The sequence below is a fragment of the Pyxicephalus adspersus genome, chromosome 11 (genome assembly GCF_032062135.1).
Source record: "Pyxicephalus adspersus chromosome 11, UCB_Pads_2.0, whole genome shotgun sequence".
NCBI classification, from domain to species: Eukaryota; Metazoa; Chordata; class Amphibia; order Anura; family Pyxicephalidae; genus Pyxicephalus; species Pyxicephalus adspersus.
In genome coordinates this window covers 49,462,577-49,473,080 of record NC_092868.1, presented here as the reverse complement: position 1 = coordinate 49,473,080, position 10,504 = coordinate 49,462,577, and the positions used below count along the sequence as shown (strand labels likewise).

Sequence of the window (10,504 nt, the reverse complement as noted above, 5' to 3'; positions counted from 1 at the left end):
TACATCCAAGTAATACAAGTAAAAAGTTTTATTTTGCATAAAATATAATCTAAGAAAACGTTGTACCCCCTGAGATGAATTCTAGGCATTGCTCTATAATAACCCCAATGCTGATACAATGTAGCAGGATAGCAGTCAGTAAAAAGTTCCAAGCAGCAGTTTTCCCCAGCAGAAGTGGGCTGAGCATGCGCGGTGCACTCCTCTCTCATCCACATCCAACCCAAATGATGAAATGAAGAAGTGAGGGCTGTATGGGGTGGGAGCAATGACAGAGGGAGCCTATTGTTCTGGGTGGGCTGGGGGCAGCAGATGCACAGTGAAAGCTCTTCTCCTCCTGTAAGGATGTTGGTCCACCAAGGCTGGAGAAGATGCCCAGTGGGCAGCACTGAAGGTCCCCAGGGGAGAGCTATTCTGGTATGTGTCTTGCCTGCCTGGAGCCTCAGGATGCCTCTATTTTAGGAAACAAAGGATTGTGGATGAAGGATGCTCCTGGAGGCTCAGGGAATCACTCTCATTGCTTTGTTACAAACTCATGCCAAGAGGAGCAGATCAAGGGCTGATGGCACAATAACCAGGGCAAGGAAACCTTCTATTCATTGTGGAATGCTGGAGAACTACAAGTGTCAGCATGCCAGCTTCTTGCAGGTAATAACCCTTTGCTGATAATGTCAGGGATCTGATGGGGAACAATGACAAGACCATTACTAAGGTATGAGACTTCTTTAAGTGTGAGCAAAAAGTGCCAGCTTTAAGAACGCAATCTTCTTTGTATTGTTCATGGTGAGGGTATGGGAAATGAGCTTTAGTTGGTGAACTACAGGGGTGGAACAGCAAATGCCAGCATGCCCTTTAGGTAAATATGTTTATTTTTTGTTATGCCCATCAATGCCAAGTAAATCTAAATAGAAGGGTAGGGACCCCAAAATACAGCACAGCTGTAAAGGAATAAGCCCCCTTTATGATTTTGTAGACTACAGCTGCACGGAGGTGCTGGGTCTTGTAGTTCCACAATTTGCTATACCCAAGGGGACCCCCTGCCAGCTGAAACTTCATCTTAATGAGCTTTGTTGCAGTTCCTGTGCTCGTCATTTGTTATGTAATGGGGGGAGGTGGGTGTTGTGGTTCTTTCATGGCTGTATAATTACAAAAGTCCTATCATTACATGATCCCTGCTTTTCATCGGGATCCAATGTGCTATCATTCCCAGTTTGTGTATATGGAATATATTGGAAGCTATCTATCCATCTCTGGGATATATTTTTACCATTTAATTTATTAAACGTACAGCGCTGCGTAATATGTTGGCGCTACATAAATCCTGTTTATTAATAATAATAATAATAATAATAAACAACACACAATTACCGGTACATTTAATTGATGTTATTGAATAAGGCAATTCCCCATATCTACTCATCACAATGCACATTTTACTGAATTTCCTGACAATTGCACTGGGAGACATTGGCAAGACCACCACGACCCCGGTATGGCTGGCACACGCAGAAATGGGTCACTGCCCTTTGCGCTGCCTAATTAAATAATCCCATCCCAGGCTTCTCTGAGACTCTATTCAACAAAAAGCAGGGGGGTAAAAATATCAAATCAATGGAAATGATTTTTAGAATGTTGGTTATGAATGAGGATCATAAGTGGACGCGCTGGATATGGGAAAAGTACATGCGTGGGATCTCAGACCTCCTGGCTTTGTTTTTAAGGCTGTACAGTACACGTGTAGCTGCAGGCAGAGGCTTGGAGGGTTAATGTGCGCGCCTATTGGGGGGTGCATGGAATCCCCTCATTTATTAAAGACATGGACACTGATCCAAAAGATTCCTGAACTGTGATCGGGGAGGAGCTGGAGCCAATTATAACATTTCATTTTATTATAATAGAAATCTCATTTAATATAATTTATGTGTGCGGTGCGAGCGGTCGTGTTTAACACAGACTGATTAGGCAATCTAATTAAACAATGAAATATTTATAATATATTAGCTTTTTACTTATAAAGGTGATAAAAGGCTAAAAAACTAATATGGATTACATGGAAGGGTTAATATTACAAAATATGAATTTAATCTGACCGAATGCTGATAAATGAAGTGAAAATTCCGAGCTGGAGACAGGAATAATAGGAATACACTAAACGATTGCTGATCAATGAACCGATTGGCATAAAAACTGACCCCTGTGATTATCTACCAGTATTTGATGTATCATTCACTTGTTCAATAATTGATCTGTATTACCAAGGATCAATATGAATGTTAACCGATCGAAAAAAATAAATCATTGGCTGTTTTTTGATTAACCTTGATTAACCCGTGTATGGAAGCGAGTGTTCCCAGTAACATTCCCATTGACCATTAAAAGGGCCAACATTTGCCCCATACAACCAACGTAATATTTCCATGAACCCTACCCAGCTGGTAACTGAACGTCATCCATATGTATGGCTGGCATAGCAAGCAATAGCAGACATCGTTCACCCAGTACAAGTCATGCCTTCTCCAATACCCTAACCAAAGGGCATGCAGACTTATTTTTTTAGCAAGGGTCCCATGTTGCATCATTGGATGTAAATGGGATAGGCTTAGCTCTAAAAAAAAAAAATGAACTGAATTTAATTATTATTAAACAGGACTTATATAGTGCCAACATATTACGCAGCGCTGTACATTAAATAAGGGTTGCAAGGGACAGACAGATACAGACAGTGACACAGGAGGAGGAGAGAACCCTGCTCCGAAGAGCTTACAATCTAGTAGGTGGGGGAAATAACACACAATAGGAGGGGAGATATGGAGTGGTGGGAAGTAGTAAGGGTTTTAAGAGACAGAATAAGTTGGGTAGGCAAGTTTGAAAAAATGGGTTATGAGTTCTCTTTTAAATGAGCAGAAAGTAGGAACAAGCCAGCAAGAAGACCATTCGAGAGAGTCGGGGCAGCTCTAGAAAAGTCTTGGAGCCATGCATGTGAGGAGGTTATGAGTGAAGAAGTCATTAGTAGTAGGAGCAAAGAGAGCAGCTAGGGGAGTATTTTTTTTACCAGGTCAGAAAAGTAAGCGAGACAAGAACTGTGAATGGATTCCAAATACATACTGTAGTAAAAAAAAGTTGCCAGTTGGCACCTTGATATAATCTTGAGTTCATCAGCTACTTCTCCTGCTTGGCCCTGGACACTTAGACACCGGGACATATTGGTCATGATTTATTAAAGCTCTCCAAGGCTGGAGATGATAAGACTATCATGGGAGACCCAACAAACTTAGAATAGATTTGGTAAAAATCATTCGTTATTAGATGGCAAAGGTTTTTAGTCCTGGACCAGATCCATTTCTGCTTTGCTCCATGATACTCAGGTTCCTCCATAAGACTATAATAGAGAAACCTGAGCATCTTCTCCACTCTTGGAGAACTTTAATAAATTAGATCCCCCGTGTCCTGGTGTCAGAGGCTGCAGAAGGAAGCTGGACAAGTAGCTGATGAACTTTTTATTTTATCAAGGTGCCATTTGGCAACTTTTTACCCAGTTTTTGCATGAGAGGGCCACTTTAAGTTGACGTAGGTCAGTTACCAACTCAGATGAGCACAAATATAAATAATTGTGCTGGTGTCTATTATTTATCCGTTTACTGCTTTTCTTCTTATTACTTTATTTTGTGATGATGGATATGTGATGATGATGGACATACCCAGTAAAAGTTACTCTTGATTGATTTATTTTAACTAGACATTAAGGAGATCGACCTATCTAACCATCTAAACATTGTGAGTTATTGTCATACATATTTCTATGTAAGGATTGTAAATATCGACGTGGAGCAGGGAAACCTCCTTGATGATCTGTTCCTAAAGGACAACAGAAATGGTTGAATTGTTTGATTCTGATCTATCACAAAATTGCATAATAACCCCAAAATCCATTAGTTTTCATGTTTTTTTTACTTTAAACCAAAGTTAACATTTTGCCAGTGAAATTCAGTATTCAATGTGAATTGCATTGAATGTTCACCTATTAGTCACAGCTTGTCCCCATGCTTTGATCTGCGATTGATTTTTTCCCCAGAGTCAGTGTGTTGTGTCCCAAAGAAATTATACAAAAAATGTAATTGGTAGGGGTGGGGGCGGCTGTTGTATTAAATAATGGGGACAATATACAAATTCTATGGATTCCATCCTTTGGGAAAAGCTGTAAAGCTAGACATTCTTATTAATAAAAATAGGATTCCCCTTTAACCGTCCAACCAGACCCATCTAGTATGACCAGGAAGAGAAAGGAAAGTCGGGAGTGCACAGCCCCCTTCCCCTTTCCTGGACTGGACAAAGTCTGTTAGAGACCCTTTTAATATTCAATCAGAAAATAAAGTAAAGAAAATTGAATCAGCAAGTACATTGTGTGAGTTTAAAAAAAAACAATGTGAGTTTCACCATTTGGTACAATCTTCAGCTTCTGACACTTCCTGCTGTGTCAAGAACTTGCCATTCCCATGTGTGGCTCCCCCTTCCATCCCCAGCTGGTATTGCAGACATTTGTCACACAGAAGGGACACAGCTGGGATGTAGTGGTTGGGATGGAGGGGCCACAGAGTGCAGGTCATGTGACACACCCAGAGGTACTAAAGATCCCACAGACATTTAGGGAATATGGAGAGGATTTCAGGGAATAGCATTCTGAAGGCGCAGGGAATGGTCACATTTGCTTTGTTATAAACTCATGGCAAAGAGAAGTTCTCCGTGAGATTGTCTGGAATGAATGGGGCAATGAGCAGTGGTATCAAAGAACTCTACAGCCCATGAAAATCAATGCACCCCTCAAGTGGCTGATATCTGTGGGGTCTCATTCAGCTTTGTATGCCTCTAGTAGCACTCTGCTATGCCCACCTCTAATATTACATTTAGACAAGCAATGAGCAGAGAAAGTATCTGATTTGTGGAAGCTCAAAGATTACTTTGGCAATAATGCAATGTGTCCCTGTAACACTTCCAGGAATTTATTCCCTTTCACCGAGTTCTCTCCCTGACAAATGCTTTTATCTGCTTTCCAGAAGGACAGAGCCATATTTGTTCAGGCATCATCCAGGGTCAGCATTTACCGCCTGGAAAAAAATGCCGGATAAAGAAAATACAATGTTGTAAATCCTTGTACCGGTGCAGACTTGGCTGGGTTCACAATCTGATCAACCTGCACAAAAACTTCTCACTTTGCTACAAAGTTACAATGTTGTAATGTGATCACTGGGGAGAGGAGACTGAGGAAATGCTCCCCCCTGTGTGCAGCAGACTGATGACATCATCTCAACATAGTCCCAAACATCCTTTTTTGATTGGAGGAACCGGTCAGTCCAATCAGTTGTCTGCTGCCCTCTAGTGTCTATGAATGGTTTTACTACTAAACTATTTTGAAGAATGTTGGCCCCCAGACACCATGTAACCTATGATGTTAGGAAGTCAGATATCATGTGATTTATAAAATGTTTGGCAGCCAGACACCATGTGACCCATGATGATAGGAAGCCAGATATCATGTGATTTTTAAAATGTTTGGCAGCCAGACACCATGTGACCCATGATGTCAGCAGGCAGATATCATGTAACCTATTATTATATTAGCAGCAATTCCTACCAATTACCACCAAGTTATTTTTTTAGGTGTAGTGTAGATTTTTACAACAAGTCCACCATAACCTGTTTTCCATCCCTCCAGTTTTTCCCTGGCTACATTACATGATACAGCAGTGAGGTCACTAAGAGAATCCAATGGGTGCTCCTATTCTATGGCACATAGGCCATCTCTAAAGGATATACGGGAAGAAAGAATTGCATGCCGTATTAAACAAGCGTTCGATGTATTGTTTTATACGTTTCATTTCATAGATTTCGCCCTGAGGCTCACGTCAAGTGATATAACATTGCTTTCCAAAAATAATCCACGCTGCTGATCCGCAATCCTCCCAGGAAATGATGGGAGTCTGTTGTGGCCTGCGGAGGACCTGCCTGACCCCTCATTTTTTACCCTCCTGTGTTGTAGTATTTGGTGCAGAGATTGTGCTGTAGGACAAACACACAGATTGTGCCAGAAATAGCTCATCACAATAAGATCTATTTTTAGCGCGGCGCCATCTGTGTGTAGGAAACGGGTACTGGCTACGCAAAGGGCATTGGAAGTCCAGACAGAGCTCCTCCTGCTGGACACCCCTGGTACTATCACTGATTTTTGTTTGGACCGGATTTAGTAACAGCAACGCAGCTGGAAAGGCAACTATTGTCGCAAATGGTCAATATTCAGAAAAAAATGTGTAGCATGTTTCATAAACACATGAGACAATGTAACATTCATTTTTTTGGGATGGAGGGGAATAAGCAAATGACACGCCCCTGTCACACCCTTATTTTGTGGACCCAATGATTGGCCAAGCAAAGCAACCAATTATCAGCTGATTAGTTCTTTTAAAATACAGCCAATTCTTTATCTTTTAATGGGCACTATAGTTACCTGTGTACACAGGAAGGTACAAAGGGTGCACAAAGGCCCCAAGTCAGTTCATCAGGCGGGCCCCAAGTTAGTATTGCACAGGTGCCCACTATGGGCTATGTCCGCTATTGACTGAGATCAATTTTTTTTTCGGTACCTCTCAATCTAATGGCATCCTTGTCACATATGTAGTGTGTCACTTTATATTGAATACTGGCCTGTCCGCGCATTGAGTTCATGCAAACAATGGCCATTGGTCATTACCAATGGGACAAACTACTCTGTATGGTGTAGGCTACACAGCAACATATAGTGGAGAATGATTGCATGCAAAGTCCGATTTCTAATGGCATGCATGATTGATTGGAAGTACATGCATAGCTTGCACCACATGGTACCACTTGTTGCTTTAAATAATAAAAAAATAAACATTAAATAAAAAATGGTTTAGGTAAGTGTGGGGTTAGTGATCATACAGCGATATCTTATTTCTATTAGGTTCCTATTGTCATCAGTCGGCAGACATAGGGAGGTACAAAATGTGCTACTGCATGAGGGCCCCGAAACTGCCTTAGCCAACATATATCCCAGCAAGAGCCCCAAGTCAGTTCTTCACAGGGGTTCACTGTTGGCTACGTCTGCCACTGTTGCTATCTGCATCCCTACTAGGGAGATTCACCCTCTCTGTCCTAGTTACTGCTATATCTGAGACTAAAAATGAAGGAAACTTTCTAGTTGTCACTAAAACAAAATTTAAATCAAAATTCTTTCCGTGGAGACATTGCATTAGAGAGGATTTTTGAGAAGTTTACTTGCACTTTGGAGTTGTTCACACTGGCTGTAGATCTTGAAGTTAAATACATAATATTTAATAATATACATATTTATAACGCATGGAATCAAATATTCACTGAAACATTAATTATTGGGTAAAAAAAAAAAAAAGTCCACGTTCAAATATTCACAATGTTATATTGAATGAATATGAATATTCCAAACCTATATGCACAGTTCATCCAGAGGAAGGAAAATAAAACAAACTTAAAAATGGGGAAAATCGGTTATTGCCAATGCAACATATAGACCCGGAGGATTTTGCACCAGGGAATGTTTCAGTGGATGCCAGATTCACTGTTTTATAAATAGACCCCATGGAGTGTATCTCATGTGTTTATATGGCATTTGGGTGGTGTTTAATGTGCATTTATAAACACAGTTTATAATCTGGTGGGAATGATAAAAAATAAAATATAATCAAAAACTAAAAAAAGAAGAGAAATCAAGGATTGAAATTCCGATCCATAATGTGAAAAATGCGTTAGCTATAAACACGCATTTGACGTGTTCCATTGACTTCCATTGGTACATACGGGTCGAAATGGGGAACATGGGAATGTTTTTTAAACATACAACCAGGCAAATGCAACCCCTGAACCTTGGTAATAATTGACCCCCTACCATATATAAAAACTTCCCAACTGAGGATTTTCTTGGAAGCCTAAAACGCGCCAGCTCAAACGTCAAGGTGAGCAAAGCCTTACCATTCCATCTCCAGGGCAGGAAGTAAAGGGGATTAACCCACCCACGGTACAGACAGCAAACAAAATATGTACAGGGGTTTTAACACTTCCCGTTCACTGCTCAAAAGCCAAAAGAAAATGTTTTGCACCAAGGTATGTTTTGCACCCTCCCAAGGTATGGTATAAACCATGTATATAGGGCAGAGCGTACATTGCTTGTATCCAATGGTAGACATACCTAACAATGAGCCCTGTGCAGAATTTGCTTAGTGGCCCTTTTTGGGTTAGGAGGGTCTGGGGACCTCGTGAAGAGGGGCACTTTGTACTACCCTATGTCCACCCCTGCTTGCATCAATATATTTGCTAGAAACTAACAGGTGCACTTTAGTAGTATTACTTGCTAACTTGTCCTAAAATAGCTCCAGCAGCCTTTTGATTGGTTGAGCAGCTCTTCCACTTTTTTGCTGCTCACGTTGGTATAAACGAGTTCAGAGTATAAAATTGTGATCATCACAGCGGGAAGAGACAGCATATTTGAGAGATGGTGTCAGGATAACGGCGGATGGACAGGTGTGACATCAGGCAGAAAGATTTGTGTCGCAGGGGCCAATGAAGCCCGCTCACAACGGCTAAGTTCGTCTTTGAAGACATCAGCCGAGATATCAAATGAGTTGCGAGCCGGTGTCACAGCTCGGGAATTAGCGTGACGAGCTGTCTGGTCATGTCAGTGTTCCCATCAAGTGGAAGGCAATATCTAACGCTGACAAATTAAAGAATTGCTAGAGGAGCTGCAGGCAAAAAAAATGAAATTTAAAGCAGCGGCGAGTATTGATGAGATTAAAAAATGCTCATGAAATCCGCCTCTCTTCACACATTATTTATTTATGGGGGAAATGTATTTCAGGTCAACTTTTTATGGCCTAAAAGAGGACCTGTCATAAGAAGGAGCTGCTACTGTTAAAGTCTTTGGGAAAAGTTTCTTAACTGGTGTCATCAATAAAATATTACCAAGCCTGAACATGTATGATGCTTTGGAAAGTCAGAAGTTCTTCCCCAAATACTCCTCCTAGTTCAGGGACTCAAAAATATCAAAGCATAGAGGTCAACATCAGCCAGACATTTTCCGAATGAGGTTGGCATTGGTAGCCTTTAGGGTTGGCCAATCCAGAACAATCAATAAAATTACATTTCGGAGGCCTTGACCTTGGCCACCATGTATTGTGTTGACACCACTGACCTTGAACTGTACCATACCTTGCCATGCTTTGTATGATCCTTTCCTTCTTCCATTTACTATATGGCGCTGCCATGAATAGTCACGTGACTGGGGGGGGGGGGGGTTCTTGCCCATCTGCTTTTGTATCAACAAGATTGACTTGTGTTCCTAGTTTTGGCTACCAAATTCACACCTCATAGCCTTGCTGGTTTCAACTGTATTGAGTAGGAAGCCATGTCTAATTTTAAATGCAACGTTGATTTGATTCAAATAACCATTTGTTGTTTCAAGAATAGAATATGGATAAACTATTTTAAAGGAGTTCTCCTGTGATTGCTCATCCTTTGGGAAGGGCAGACAATGGACTTTCCTTTTTAAAATGTTTCAAAATATATTTCAAATATTAAACTAGGGTAAATTCAGCACATTTCACTAGTTTACAACCCCTTCTTCAGGGGAAATCCAACACATTTCACTGGTTTACAACCCCTTCTTCAGGGTCAAAGGATCAAAAAGCACACTGGTGTTGGCCAAATGAATAAATGCATTAAAAATACATTTTAAAGGGGGACAGACTCATCTGTTATTGGCATTGGTAACCAAGGACAGTTTGGTAACCAAGGACACTTTAACCAGGACAGTTAACACACACATTTCAATGTAGAAGGGCTTTGTAGAGAAGTCCAAAGTACAAAACATCTGCTTGTCCAATTCACTTTCTGAGAAAAACAGCATCCCCAAATGGGTTCCCTAAAAGAAGCCGCACATGTACCTTTTTCAAAATTCTGTCAGAAGTCTGCCCCTCACCCAGCAAAAAGTTTCTCACATTAAAAAGGGAAATAAAAAGACACTGAGCATCAGTCAGCCCAGATATCTATAAAAGTTTGCGCAAAGCTGAGTAAGAATAAGGTCTAACAGGTCAGATATGAACCCAGAACTGGAGGCTCTATCCCACCCAAGACCCCACAAAGCACTGGGCTCTAAAATCCAGAACAGAACTGAATGAGATCTATGACAAAATTATTTTCCCCATAAAAGATATAAATTCTAGAGACTTCATTCAGAATATCTGAAATAGGGGACACATACTCTGTCCCTGCCATTGCCTCACAACATATATATGGAAAGTATGTGGTGAAAATCCAGAGGCAGTGCTGCCAACTACTCATATAGAACATTCATTTAAGCAAGAACTTTTCTGCACATATAGATCAGTACGTTGCTGGGATAAAGATATCCAATTCCCTGAATTAAATTATCACTGACATTTTGCCCAAGCATGAACAGAATGCA

At 40.8% G+C, this 10,504-nt stretch overlaps 1 protein-coding gene across 2 annotated transcripts in view; it reads left to right on the top strand.

The window, feature by feature from the left end:
* Positions 1-229: 229 nt before the first annotated feature.
* GPR153 (G protein-coupled receptor 153) overlaps positions 230-10,504 on the top strand; it is a 50,694-nt gene continuing 40,419 nt past the window's right edge. The window contains exon 1 of one of the 2 annotated variants that reach the window (XM_072425926.1): positions 230-645. The gene's annotated coding sequence lies outside the window, so the exon portion shown is untranslated. Of the gene's footprint in view, positions 710-10,504 lie in introns of both variants that reach the window. The other variant, XM_072425927.1, reaches the window with a different exon arrangement.